Source organism: Pan troglodytes, chromosome 9, assembly GCF_028858775.2.
Source record: "Pan troglodytes isolate AG18354 chromosome 9, NHGRI_mPanTro3-v2.0_pri, whole genome shotgun sequence".
NCBI lineage: Eukaryota > Metazoa > Chordata > Mammalia > Primates > Hominidae > Pan > Pan troglodytes.
This window is the reverse complement of record NC_072407.2, coordinates 117,834,617-117,849,999: the sequence shown is the minus strand read 5'-3', so window position 1 is coordinate 117,849,999 and position 15,383 is coordinate 117,834,617. Positions and strand designations below refer to the sequence as shown.

At 42.5% G+C, this 15,383-nt stretch overlaps 2 long non-coding RNA genes across 7 annotated transcripts in view; one reads left to right on the top strand and one right to left on the bottom strand.

Moving 5' to 3' along the window:
* Window positions 1-14,476, top strand: part of LOC134807385 (uncharacterized) — a 220,773-nt gene extending 206,297 nt beyond the window's left edge. For both annotated transcript variants that reach the window (XR_010147685.1, XR_010147686.1), the window contains one exon: window positions 12,130-14,476. This is a non-coding gene — a long non-coding RNA (uncharacterized LOC134807385). The remainder of the gene's footprint in view (window positions 1-12,129) is intronic.
* The window catches only part of LOC104001332 (uncharacterized), a 334,670-nt gene that overhangs the window by 97,423 nt on the left and 221,864 nt on the right, over window positions 1-15,383 (bottom strand). The window lies entirely within an intron of this gene.

The window sequence follows — 15,383 nt, the reverse complement described above, 5'->3', positions numbered from 1 at the left end:
TATGGCCAGACTCCCTTTAGACACCGTGTCCAGTCTGGACTCTGCATTTGAAAAATAATGGAAAGAAAAGAAAGGGATAATAGAAAAGAGAAATGGTGCCTTGCAGGATAGACCAAAGGGAAGATCCTCATTGGAAAGAGAGAGGAGAGGGAGATAGAAAGAGAGAGAGAGAGAGAGACAGAGAGAGAAAAGGCTGGGAGTGATTTTAGTCATTGGTTTCATGTTTTAGAGAACTAGTCTAGTACTGGTAGGAACATGACTTCCTGTCTATCTTTTCTGAGAGAAGAGTGTGAAATACACGCTTTAAAATTCAGCATGAGGGAATCAGGTTAGATGGAGTGGAGAACCTTCTGTTTGTAAGAGATGTAGTAAACACAACATGAGGCAAGAATTAGACACTGTCTCTGCCCTCAAGAAGTTTCCAATGTTGTTAGAGCTTCCAGAGTAATGCACATAAGCTAATAAAGACAATAGACTCACACAACGTCACTGTACACACAGTAGTGATCTGGCAGTGACTCTAATTGCAATAAAATTTTAAAGAAGGAAAAATATCTAGGTAAATCTTTGTAGAAGCAGTAGGACTTGAACTAAGCGGGAGTTACATAGACAGAAGCAAGAAAATTACAGGTAGAAGGAGCTGTGCAAACAAAGGCAGTAAGGTGACCAACTCATCCCAATTTGCTGGGGCATCTCCTCAGTCCTGGGGAAATTTGCATGATTAGTCATCCAAAAGAGAGCCATAAATAAATCAGCATTATTTGTGGGAACAAATTTTGACAAGATAGTAGGATCTAGTTCAAGGACTACCTTGAGAGTGGAGGTGGGGACAAGATGGCCTCTAAAGGCTTCTCCCAATCTGCTAATGCTATCACCTCTGTCTGCAGAAAGTTAAGGAAACTTCCTTAATTTTGATCATAAATGCCTCACTGAGCACACATTGGTCAGAAAAGTTTATATTTTGATTCTGTCAGGTGACTCAGAAGACAGTACTTTTCCTCAAGAGCTTGTGGGAAGACTGTCTTAATGCAACACAGTCATTTCACTTGCGAACACTTATGTTACTGCACCTTACACCTGGTAGGACCTCAATGAGTGCTTCCTGGATAGGTGAATTATGGATGGATGGATAAGTGAATGGGTGGATGGATGGATAAATGAATGGTGGATGAATGGATGGATGGAAGAATGGATGGACAGATGGATGAATAGATGGATGAATATATGAACAGATGGATAGATGAAGAGTTGTATGAATGGGAGGAAGGAAAGAAAGATGAAATGATAAATAGACAAGTGGAACAGTGGCCTGGTGAGTGAAATGATGGATAGATGAATGGATACATTGAGGAATTATAGATGAATCATGGTGGTTAAAGTAATAAAGCTATAAAGGGGAAATCATATAAGTAGAAAAAAATTACAAATAAAACACAGTTGCATTTTCAATAATTTTGTGAGTCTGACATTCTAACATTGTCTTGCTACAGACAGATTATATAATCACTCCACATGTCCCCACTATACACTCCATGGTTACCAACACTTCCTTACCCAAAACTCCTCTACTCTCTTCCCTCCTCTTTCTCTTCCAATTTGTTTAGATTAAACTTTAGTTTTAATTCAATCAGACCCACTAATGCTATGTGACTGTAAGCATGTCACATCAGCCCCTAGAGCCTTAGTAACTGTCCGGATAAATGAGAGAGTTGATTCAGATAATGCCTGGAGAACCTAGTGCTTGGATCATCATCCTTATTTTTAAAACATGAAGAAATATGGCAGATAGCACAAGAATGATATTTTGAGAATATTCAAAATTTCCGGATTGGGAGCCAATAAAATAATCTGCTACTTTCTATATACATGATGAAATGTCTCCGTTTCTTCTCATGTGAGAGAGAGATGGGGGTTAGAAAGAAGTATAGGGAGAGGCTTTCCTCATGGAGCTGGCTACAGGACCTCTACCCCCAGCCTCCCTGAGCTGGAAAGAGGATGTGTTTCAGTCATTGCTTCCACTCTGGCTCCATGTGGCTGCTGTAAAGTTGTACATTTTGCAGCTGAAGGCAGTGGGCTCCCCAGGATAATAGCAGCTGTTCAAGTGCATATTAGCACTCGAGATGCTTGATAAGAGGAATTAGAGTACCGCCCGGTTTCTTTATTTTTTATTTTTTGCCTGGCTGAATCAATAATTAAGTGTATTCTAATAGTGCAGTTTTGCTCGAGATTCTCATTTGGCTCAGGCATTAGGTCTAAATGAAATATTTAGTTGACAGGATACAGTTATGAGGCAAAACCACATTTCTGTCTGTATACTTTAATTTTTCTAATGATGAGAAACCACAGTCTGTCTTCCAACCCTGGCTGCTGCAGCTTTCCTGTCATTCCCTCTTCTAGAGAGAAGATAACAATCTTTCTTCCTCCTGCAAGAAAAATGAGAATGTCACATCCTGGTGACCACCATCAGATGGGGCCTGGAGCAATGAGAAAAATCCTACTTTCACCAATTTTACCCTAATGCAAACAGACTCATCAGAAAGGCATGCCGAGACCTTTGCCTTAGGCAGTGGGAAAAGAAAAGAAGCTGAGACTGTGTAAGACCAATATTGGGGGCACTGAGTGACAATATGGAAGGAGCTAGCATCTCAGCCCATGGAGAGATGTGTAATGTATGCAACGTGTAATGCATACAGTGACATCACGCCGTGAGGTAGGGCATCAGTCTGGGGGTCAGGGCCACAGTGATGCTCCAAGTGAGAGAATGAGTAGTTCATGACCCAGGAGACCAGTCTGTTCAGCACATGGCCAGCCTGTGCCAGGGACTCAGAGACAGCTAAGCACAAAAGAAGGCATAGGAGATGAAGTCCCAGCTAGGCAGGCTATGGCTCAGGGTAAGCCTGCAATCTCATCTTCACCACTGCCTTACTGTATGACATCCGGAAAGCCCCTCCACCCTGTCAGACCATGTCAGACCTCATTCCCTCAACTACTGATAAAGCGCCATGACCTCAGAGCTACCATCCAGCATTGGCTCCTTAGGATTCTGGTTCCAGCAGGCAGGCACATTGAAAGGTCACCTCAAGCATGTTTCTGCCTCAAGACAAGCTTCCTTTCATTCACAGGCATCACCTGACCTATGACCCTTCCACTCTGCATGTTCCTGTTGCACCTTAGGCAGCAATTCCACAGCCTTCTTTATTCCCTTTATTTCACATTCAAACAGGACCCACTCTAACATGTTTTCTCGAATCTAACCTAAGCCCACTTACAGATGCCTAGCTCTTTCTTGAGAGAATATGTGTCTCTATGCCTCTAGGGGTCCTCTCAATGCACAGCACCATGCCATTGCCCCTCCAACCCATCACTCACTGGAGGAGGAGGAGAGCTCCAGAGAACATCAGCTTTGAGCCAAGTGAGGCTTCCCCAAGTATTCCTGGGTTGCAAGGCAAGGTGGGGTCAACATGAGTGCCTGGCCGCCGAATAATAGAGACTGGAGTCACCCATGTTAGGCACACAATGGCTGCAGATCGCTAATTATTTGCACAGCTTGCTTTCCTGAGTGCCTCTATTTTAGATAAATATTTTGTATACATTTACTCTAGAAATTAGAAAAGGAGGGAGGGGTACAAAGGAAAAAAAGGCAAGTGATGTTGATCTTGAATCCAGGCTGGCTGGTTCGCTCTTGTAGTGTTTGAAAAGTCAATCCATTCATCTCCAGCAAAGTGGGCAATGCAGAAAAGTGATATTTGTCTAATATTTGCTCGGCTTATTGTGTCTCGCTGTGTATTCCCAGGTGCACTGGCTTTCAGAGAAAGTTAATCACTGTGTCTTAAGCCCTCCCTGGCTGTGCCATTTCTGAGCAAAAGGTGTAGAGATTTTTTAAATATCTATCTTCTTTTCTTTTCTTTCTTTTTGGTTGTGGCTGGGCACAGGTACTAAGAGATAGGGGTAGGGGCAGAAACACAGAAGAGGGCAGAATTCTGGCCATGGAAGTTCTCTCCTGAGCATCTCTGTGGGTCAGAGGCAAGGAGGCGCCCTATGGGGAGAGGGATCAGGAGGACAGCCCATGGAAGGAAAGGGCCTTAGGGTTGAATAGTTGCCATACTGGGAGTCATGGGAACAATCCTCTGTGATATTTAGCACTTGTGATTTCTTTTTAACCTACCATGTTGCATTTTGATCCCTGCAGCAACCCTGTAAGGTGAATAAGGCTGTTGGTATTATGCCCAGCTCACAGACAGACCAACTGAAACCCAAGAAGATGAAGTGCATTGCTGGGGGTGGCATAGTGATATCTCCAGACCACAAGATTCCCAACTAGTAAGAAAAACTAGAAATGAATCACTTCGAAGTAGCCAAATGCTTATCAAAACATACTATACAAAGAGGACAAAAAGAAAACGAACATGCCATTCTCTCTCACACCCACTCTGCAAAGGGATTATCTCCCTTGTACTCCACAAGTGCCATCCCTACCCCACAAAACCTACTGTATGCCAGCATTTGCTTGTGATCTAAAGAGAGCATAGACCCCACTCCTCATGATTCCTCCCAGTGGAGGAGTGTTACTTAGCAGAACACACCTGGCCCCTCTCCATTCTCACCCACTCTTCCCCAGAGAGGATTAGCTGCTTATCCACTTGGTGATTTTAGGGGAGGAACTAGCTCTGTGGAGCTCAGCTCCTCTTACTTCCTTCCTATTTTCAATGAGTTTGCCAGCTCAGGAAAGCTGGGTGCAACGGTCCTATGGCCAGCACCAAGAGGTTAGCCTTCCCCCATATTTCTTTCTAACCTTCTATCTCTCTCTCACATGAGAAGAAAAGGAGCCATGTCCTCAGATGTATAAAAAATACAGGTTATTTCATTGGTTCCCAAACTGGAAATGTTAGATAGTCCCAAAATATCATTCTTGTGCTATATAACCATCTGATATTTCTTCACATTTTAAAAATAATGAGGACAATGATCCGAGCATAACAGGGTCTCCAAGCATTACCTGAATCAACCCTCTCATTTATCCAGACAAAGTTACTAGGGCTATAGGGGCTGATGTGACATGCCCAGTGTCATATAGCATTAGTGGGTCTGATTGAATGAAAACTCAAGTTTCATCTAAAAAATTGAAGGAGGTAGAGGGAAGAAAGTAGAGGAGTTTGGGGTAAGGAAGTGTTGGTAACCATGGAGTGTGTTATGGGGAGACATGGTGTGATTATATAATCTGTCTGTAGGAAGACAATGTTACAATGTCAGACTCAAAAAATCATCGAAAATGAAACTACATTTTATATGTAATTTTTCCATTCATCTTATGATTTCCTCTTTATAGCTTTATTATTTTAATCACTATGATTCTTCTATAATTCCTCAATTTGTCCATTCACATATCCATCATTCGACTCACCAAGTCACTGCTTAACTTGTCTATTTATCATTTCATCTTTCTTTCCTTCTTCCCATTCATCCATCTGTTCATCCGTCCATCCATCCATCCACCCATCCACCCATCTATTCATCCATCCATCCATGTATCCATCCATCCATTTATCCATCCATCCATCCATTTATCCATCTATCCATTTATTCATCCATCCATCCATCCATCTAAAAAGCACTCATTGAAGTTCTACCATGTGCAAAATGCTAATCTGGGTGCCACAGAACTTTAGAAGGTAAGTGTTCTCAGGTGTTAAGAACAGTCTCCCCACAACTCCCGAGAAAAGGCACTATCTTCTGAATCATCTGGCAGAACACAAATATGAATTGTTCTGACCAATGCGTTCTCTGTTCTGCTTTCAACCCTCATAAAAGCATAGTGGGGAAACTCTCTGCCTTGGGAGCTGACAGGGAAGAGTTGATGCCTGACACCTACGATCAAACCTCTCTGATTCAAGTAATATCTGGAGGCCCATTGTTATCACATATTTATTGAAGTCATATCCTCAAAGTAACCCTTATCAATAATCAAGGTGATAGGTTTGACCTTTGTCTTCTGTCTCCTGGAAGGAAGAGAGTGAGGTTGGAAGAGAGGGAAATATTTTGTGGGCTGTAGAACCTCACCTCTATTCCGATAGGCCTAATTTGATCAACAGGAAGTCACTGTCTCCTAATCTTTCTCTTCTTTTCTCCTCTTTCCCAGGGAACAAGAGCCAGTCTTCTGGGGTTCCTGTCTCTTTCCTTCCACTGTCCATGACCAGCAGCTGAGAATAGGCCCATTCATCAGCAGTTCTGCCAGTCCCAGTTGTTATTGCTTATGTTTCCTCTGACACTACATTTTCCCCGACTTGAAATATATGTCATGATTTAATCCACTGGGATGAATGTTCTGATGTACAACCGTCTCCTCAATCCAACTGACACTTTATGAAAATGCTCCACTAAGTCCGATAAAAGGACAGCTTTATGTTTTGAATGCTTATGACATTATCAGATAAAATCCCAGTATAAAGAATTACTGGGATTTCAGGCCAGTTCCAGATTAGGAGAGAAAAGAACCCTATATTGAAGCCATGTGAGTTCTCTTTTGTATATAATCACAGAAAGCTTTTGAAGATGGAAAGCATGTGCGTTATACTCACTCATGTGCAGTGAAGGTGAAAATATGATGCTCTCAAATGAACCTGCGTTCTCAGCTCCCTCCCACTCTGCATCTTCCAGCAAAGCTAGGCTGAGCCTGCTTTTCTTGGGGCACAACTGAGCAGAAACAACATGGCTTTGGAGTCATCCAGACGTGGGTTCAAACTCTGGCTTTGCTATTACACTATGCATGATGTTGGGAAGATTACTTAAGCTCCCTGGAGCCTCAGTTTTCTCCACATTAAAATAGAAAAATACTTGCAGCTATCACGTACTATTATTTCACTGATTCAATAAAACACAGTAACTTACTTACTTCATATGTTTGTCCTTTCCCTTCCATTTCCCATCAGATAATTTTTCATTGTTTTGTTTTCAGTTTTTGGGAGATTTACTTCCCTTTGTCTTACAAATCTTCCATTGATTTTTTAAAAAATGTTAGCCACTATAGCTTTAATTTCCAAGAGCTCTTTCTTATTTTCTCATTGTTCCTTAAAAATGATTGATTGATAATAATGATAACATCCTGTTCTTGTTTCTTTCCACATATTTTATGGGGATTTATTTCTTCTCAACGTTTTTCTTCTGCTTCCTGGGTTGCTTTCTTTTCCTCTGAATTTTTTTCCCTGATAATTTGGGCATTGCTATTAGGGTTTCTCTAAGTGTCTGGTGATCTTGGGTGGCCCTTCAGCATGAGGTGTAAAAGCCCTACGGGAAATTCCCTGTAAGGGCTTATCAACTGTTGGGACCCAATAGCCTATAGAGCAGGGCCCAGCCATGTCCTTGGGGATCCCCCAATGTCCACACCTTGAAGTCTTTTTTCTGTGGTCTTCTTCTCCATAGAACAATCTCAGCCTCCCGTCTGTGGGAATATGAGCAGGCTGGCAGAGTTGCAAGAATGTAGAAGAGCAGTGGCAAGGGAGGAGTTCAGAATATAGTAGTCGCCTGATACCTTATTTCCCTGTGCATCTCCATAATCTGCCCTGCCAGCCTCTCTGATCACTTTGCCCTAGTTCAAGTCCCCCAGCCTTCCTTCTCTACCTCACATTATCGGCTGCCTGCCAAGGGATGCTGTACTTGCCATTCCTTCTGATTAGAACGCTCTTCAGGAGCCTGGCACGTCATCCTGCAGTGCTTGCCTCGGGCCACCTCCTAGAAAGCCTTGTTTGTCATTCTCTGTGCCTTTGGCATGTTTTGGGATATCATGACCATGGAGAACTCATCATCTTCTCTGATGATATTATGTATTAACCTATGGGTCCATTTTCTGATTTCTTCCGCTAGAGTTAAAGCCCCTGGAAGGCAGGGAGCTTGTCTGTCTTGTTGACTGCAGATGCAGTAACATCTGAAACAATGTCTGGCACATATTTATCATCTGAGTGAAGGACTAAAAGAATGATTAGTAGAAGACAATATAGGAAAGACAAGCTGGGGCCCAGACTGAGTGGCCTTGGGTGCCAAAATGGGGACTCTGAATTGTATGCCATAAGCAATGGGGAAACCTTGAAAGGTTTTGAGGGGAGGGGTGAGGTCATCAGAGCTGGCCCTCAGGAAGGGTAATCTGGCAGGTCTGTGAGTTTGGAGTGGAGTTGGAAAAGGGAATGGAGGCCAAGAGTCCAGTGAGGTCCAGCAGTGCTCAGGTGAGAGATGTAGAGGGCCTTCAGGCAGGGAACAACCAAGGGAATGACAGCATTGAGAGGTGGGCAGAAAGCAGTCACAATCTGCCTTGCAATCGGTGCATTTGCTGGCTGCTCCCAGTGACGGCCCAGGCCTCCTTTGCCTCTTTCCTGCTCCTAACACCTTGCGCATGGCTTCACTCCCTAAGAACCAGGTATGGGGCCATGGCTGGCAACTTTGGTTCATGTTTTCTTCCCTGGCTGCTGCCTCCACCCAATTTCTGGTCAAGGAGGACCCACAGCTGTCCGTTTAGTGGCTGCTTCTTTCTTCCCTGGTTGATTTTAAGCTTGGGGTTTGCAAGCCCTGGCCGCAACAGTTGTTTTCAATTCCCCAAGGCAAATTTAGAACCAATCGCTGAGTTCAGGCAGAAAGAGGGAGGGGAGCCACTGTGCAGGTTTTGCCTTCATTAATAAGTTTCCCTGACAGCAGAAGGAAGTCTTTCCAGTCAATTCTTTGTAGTCAATTCCTGATCATTGTCCTCTCGTTGTTAATATTGTTGTTAAACTCCCGAAGCCTCGCTGAGTGAAAGCTAATTATAATAATTAACAGAGAACTCCTGAACTTGTCAAACTGGTAATTATAAACCACAGGGACTTTTATCATTAATAGATGCCATGGAAAGTGGAGGCACAGGGGCGCTGGCAGGGAGAGGCATGCAGGAGATGTTCCTGTCCTGAGCCAAATCTGAGTGCCACCAGGATGCGAGGACATGGCTTCCCTTGGCTCTGCGCCCGACACTCGCTGTCTCTGCTTTCCTGCAAACCAGCCCCGAATCACTCCACACAGCCACCTTCTCACCACTACCTCAGCGAGGCCCACCTTCCCCAGGCACACACACACTCTCTCTTACACACTCAAGCACTTAAATAGGATCAGTTTCACCATAAGAAGACTTAAATTTGTTCGTTCATGCATGCAATTGCAAATAAAGCTTAATACCTGTCTTCAAAGAGTTTATAATCTGATGAATGAGGGGGAAATAATTTTAAGAGTCCTTTACAATACAATAGAGTTTTATAATTGCTCCAATGAAGGTATCTATTAGGTGTAATATGAGAACAGGAATAAGGTATCCAGACCTGCTGGAGTGAAGAATAACCCTGATATCAAAACAATCTAGAAAATGAAATTCTACTTTTAAAGTAGTTTTTTTTTTAAAAAACGTTTTGTAGTTTCTAAATGCCTTTAAGGACTGGATGAAAGTCACAGCCTTTCACTTCAGGAACGAGCTCCTTCATGCCTACATGCAAAATCGTTCCTGGAATTTCAACAGTCCACAAAGACCCCAAATTTTCATTCTACCTCTGTGGGAGATCTGTAGACTTCTATGCAAAAAGCTCCCTGTTGTGTAAAGCACTGAGCACTTTGCCTGGCACATAGAAGGCACTCAACAAAATTTAGTTTCTATTAATATTATGAATACTTTATATTCTTGTTTGGAGGACTATATAAGAGAAGGTATATGGAAGCATTTGGTTAGCTCCAGAACAAGATACAGGTCGGTTATTGTTATTAACAAACACTGATTAAGCCTGGTCACTGTCTTGTTTGCACAGGAAGGACACACACATGAGCTGCCGTCCCCATTGCGGCTTCCTCTCCCACATCGGCACTGCAGAGGAATCCTCAGATAGCTCCTCTAAGGAATGATTCCACCTCCCCTCTCCAAGGCTGGCCTAGGGTGTCTTATGCTGCAGGTACTTGAGCGCTTTCCAGTGGAAGCCTTAAGAATAGCCTGGCTCCCCCTGCCCCCGAGACTGTGGGTAGAGTTAATTCTGCTCTGATCCTGGGTGTTATCCCTCTCTCATGCCACTGAAGTGCTCATTAACAGAAACCACTGCGTAAGGCTTGCTTGAAGAGGCTCTAGTACCTCCACCCCCACCACCCTCCTACAGACCACCCCAATTAAACCTGCAATCTGAACAAAAACCACTCCCCTGCTATGCAAACACATTCTCAAGACGAGGTTCCCCCAGGACACTTTTCCACCAAATTACCCCTCCCAAGTCCCTCCTAAATACAAATCTGGGAGCTGCCAAGAAAAACAAGTCTCTGTTGTCAGCTTCAATTGCATCCCTAGCTCAGGCCCCAGAGAATGAAGGGGACCTGGGGGCCATCCGAGGGACCCATGGTGATCTGGCAGGAGGGGCAGCTGCTGACTGGCAGCCCGCTCCCTGTCCAGCTGTGCGTGCTTTGAAATTTGTGGGCTTTTGCTGGCAGGGTGAGAAGGGCCAAATTAGTTCGAGTAAGGGCAAAGCTTGGGCCTGCTTCAAAGTCCCAGGCCAGTTTTTATTTTTAGCCCAAGTTCAAAAATTGTCAGAAAAACTTCAGAGGCCTCTAGTCCAACAGCAGCTTTGGGTTTTGGCTGGAACAAGAAAGGGACAGACCACAGGCCACAGAGCAACTCTGAAAGAGGACTCAGAGGCCGGTCACCAGGACGCCCTGGAGCCTCCCTGGGAGAAGAGCAGTGGCCTCTGTGGAGTGTTCAGGGGAACTGGAAGATCAGTACCCCCAAACTTCCGCTACTTCCCGACTAGTCCTGTGTCTCCTTTGCATAAGCGGAGAGGGTCAGGCCAGGCTTTATCTGGGTTGCTTCTTTCCAGAACCACAAAAGACCAATTTCCTCAGTGAGAGCTTTTGTTTTCAGAAGGGGCCGCAGCTCATCCAGGGAGAAGCCATTGTTTCTGCAGAGGATTTTTAGATCACCTGCTGGCTTCTGGTGCCCTTCTCCTGTGAGTTCTCCCATTCTTTTTGTGCTGCCCTGCTTTCCTGGACATAAACAACAAATGGTCCTATTCACCCTGGAGATAAGATTGTGCTTCTCCCAAAGTCACCGCTGTCTTCTCACTGCCTCTGGAACTGTTTGAATAATGAGGCTCCTAGAGAATTTGGGTTGTTTTATCCTTTTCTTCACTGAGACTGGAGATTCCCTAGGCAGCCCTGGTGGGCAGTGCCTACAGGGGGTTACCTGGGGGTGGCTAACACAGGGCAGCCGCCCAAGAGAGCTTTTTGTTTCTTACGTTAATCTGGGTGCCGTGGAACTTTAAAAAATGTTTATATATGCTGGTTTCTCTTCCTTTTATTTTTTAATTTTTTTTCCTGACAAGACAAACAATAGCTCTTAGGCAAAGAATTCCCCACCCTACAGAAATGGTGGAAACCTTCAGCCTGTGATTTCCTTCCACCTCCTAGAAGCTGCTATAGCTCCAGTAAGACTTGCAAAGGGAATGGAGAGGATGTTAGGCAGAGTTGGCAGCCAGCTTATTATGTCAAAGCACTTCTTCCTTTGGGATCTTGTCCACCCTCCATCCGCTGCTGGACTTATTGCTAGAAGACCTGGATTTAAGTTACAGCTCTGCTGCTTACTAAGCCTGTGACCTTAGGCAAAGCACTTTAATCCTCAAACTTCATTTTCTTAGTCAGTTAGAGGTGGCGGATAATTCTGCCAACTTCATGTTTGTGATGAGACTCAAGCAACAATAATGGATGAAAAAATGCTTTGTGAACTGACAAGTAATATACAAATGTCAAGTACTGTGATCATGTTATTATTACTATCCTAATGGTTGTTATCATTATTATTATTACGATAATCTGTGGGTAGTTGGCTTCATGGTAAACAACCAAGTTTGTTTCCAGACTTAGATTTAAATCTTGGCCCTGCCATTTATTAGCTGTACGACCACAAGCAAACTACTAAATTTCTCTGTGCCTTAATTTTCTCATTCACAAAAAATGGGAGTAATAAGGATACCACTTAATTCATAGGATTGTTAGGAAGTTTAAAAGATAACATAAAAGTAAAGTGCCCAGTGCATAGCAAGTTCTTAACTAACGTTAGTTTCCTTTGCTTTTTTTACCTTTTGTTAATCCTTTTAGGCATCCCTTGAATGTTTATGAAACACCTATCATATGCCAGACCTTGTGCCAAGTGCTCAGGATGCAAGAGATAAAGATTTGAGAAATGCATTGTGTGACTAAGGTGACAAAGAAACAACAGCAATTCACTGGGCTAAGTGGTTTGTACAACAACCAGGAGACAGCAGATTAATTCTGTCTAGGAGCTCAGGATGGCACTTGAACCAGACCTTGAAAAATGTGCACAGGATTTTGCCATCAGAGAAACAAGGTGAGGACATGTTAAGCAGAGAGGACTTTGAACCAAAGCTCTGAAGCACAGAGGTCTATGATCTATCAGTGGCAGCAGGTGAGGCTAGAGAAAGCTGGGACCAGATTGGAAGAGGCCAGGGAGACTACCTGAAGGGGCTGGATCTTACATGAGAACATTAGGAAGCCCCTAAAATTCTGTAAGCAGGGAGGTGACATGGCTAGATGTGCTTTTCAGAAAGGCTTCCTGGGGCATGAAGAATGGACTGGACTGGAGGGGGAGGAAGGAGTGGGGTAACAATAGAGGGGAATAATTCAGAAGACAGAAGAGGCCCAAATTAGGCAACTGGCTAGGGGAAGGAAAGGTTTGGACTTGGTGAAATGGAGCTGTGTGAAAAAAAGGAGTAGGAGCTGACTTGGGTGTCTGGTTCAGGAAAGAAGGAGGGTGGTGATGTCATTAACCTGGAGAAGGAACAAACTCAGCACAAATGATTCCCAGCTGTGCCTATTCTCAAACACAGAAAAGCCAGAAATAGGCTTGGCCCTGTGACCAGCAAGAGGGTCCCCTATGATCAGATGAGATTAAGGGGCTAATATCCTCAACTGACTTTAAGGTTGAAAGAAAAAAGGACCTCCCTTAAGTCCCTATTTCTTTATGTGTTTTGGAGGACCCTAAGAAAAATGGGGGTGAATAATTGTTTAGGAAAATATAAACATAAAGACTGTATTATTTTATAACTACCTTACAACTATAACTATATTGCATAATATAAAGTGGTAAAATTATAAATGTTCTAGTGTTTAAAAATTAATGGAACCATGGGTGAATTTTATTTGTATATACTTTTCTATGTTTTTCAAATCTTCTATCATGAACATACATAATTTTTATAATGAAAAAAGTTAACTCTAAAAAAATGCGCAAAAGACTTGAGTAAACGCAGAAGACAACCAAGTAACCAATAAATAAAAAGATCCCTACCTTTATTAGACATCAAGAAAATGCTATGTAAAGTCACTATACAATGCTACTACATATGTAGCCAACTGATAAAATGAAAAAGATGGAAAATATCAAGTGTTGGCATGAATGTAGAAAAAATGGAACTCTCATACATTGCTTGTAAGGAGTGTAAATTTATAGAATTATTTTGTAAAACTTCTTGTTAGTATATTTTATGTACACTATAGCTGAACATATGCAAACACTACAACCAAGCAATTCCACTCCTAAGTATATATCCAAAAGAAATGCATACATATGTTGACCAAGAAATAAGTACAGTGTTCACAGTATAACTATTTGTAGTCATACCAATCTGGAAACTATTCTAATGCCCATCAATAGTACACTAGATAAATTATGATATATTAATACGGTGCAATATGATGCAGCAATGAAAATTAGCATTCTACAGCTATATGCAATAGTAGGAATGCTTCTCAAAGACATAATTTTGAGTGAAAGAAGAGAGACATTTATAGGAAGACAAAGCCAATCTATGCCATTTGAAGTCTGGATGATGCTTACTCTTGTGGAATGTATAACTAGAAGGGAGCATGGTGAAGGCTTCTGGAGTCCTAGTAATGTTTTGTTTCTTATGGGTGCTGATTGATTATACAGGTACATTTCTGGGAATTCATTGAGCTGTATGATATAGTGTATGTATGTTATACTTCAATAAAAACTTAAAATATATAAATATTGGTCTAAAAATCAACTAAAATAGAGCAGTAGAAATAAGACACTGGTGATTATACCAGTAATATTTAGGGGAACTCCCTGGTTCCCTAGCCTGGTTTTAGTGTCTACAGGTGATGGTAGGAGGACAGAGCTAGGTGCTAGGAATTGTAACACAGAGGTAAAAGACATCTACACCAGCATTTCTAGATCCATAAAGCCCCAGGATCTGAAAAAAAAAAAACCACATTTCTTCTTATTGAGTATAGGAACAAGTACCTAATATTAGGAATGAAAAAGGTGATACTACTACAGATCCCACAGAACTAAGAAGAACATGAAGCTATTATAAACAACTCCATACCAATACATTTGCAACTGTAGGTTTAATGGACATATTTCTCAAAAAAAAAAAAAAAATCCCACAACTTACCAAAACAGATACAGAAAGAAAGAGAAAATCTGAATAGTCCTACATATAATGGAGAAACAAATCTATAGTTTCAAATGCTCACACACACACACACACACACACATACACACATACTTCAGGTCTAGATGGCATCTGTAGTGAAATCTACTACATTTAATGAAGAGATAGCAAAACTTTTACAAAAATTTTTCCAAAGACTTGAAAAAGAGGGAATTCTCCCCAGTTCATCTAAAGCATTAGGAAACCTTGATATCAAAACCTGACAAGAATATTTATTACAAGAAAGAAAAAGTGTAAGTCAAAGTTACTCACAAACCTAGACAGGAAATTCATAAGCATGATATCATCAAATAAAATTCAAGAATATATAAAAAAAGATAACATAAGTTTATCACAAATATGCAAGATTGATTTAATATTTAAAAAGACTGTAATTCAGGCCAGGCACAGTGGCTCATGCCTGTAATCCCAGCACTTTGGGAGGCCAAGGTGGGCAGATCATGAGGTCAGGAGATCAAGACCATCCTGGCTACCACAGTGAAACCTTGTGTCTACTAAAAATACAAAAAATTAGCCAGGCGTGGTGGCAGGCACCTGTAATCCCAGCTACTCGGGAGGCTGAGGTAGGAGAAAGGGGTAAACCCAGGAGGCGGAGCTTGCAGTGAGCTGAGATCATGCCACTGCACTCCAGCCTGGGTGACAGATCAATACTCTGTCTCAAAAAAACAACAACAACAACAAAAAAAAGAGTGTAATTCGAAAAACCGGGAGCCAAGATGGCCGAATAGGAACAGCTCCAGTCTACAGCTCCCAGCGTGAGCGATGCAGAAGATGGGTGATTTCTGCATTTCCAACCGAGGTACCAGGTTCATCTCACTGCGGAGTGCCGGACAGTGGGTGCAGTGCACCGTG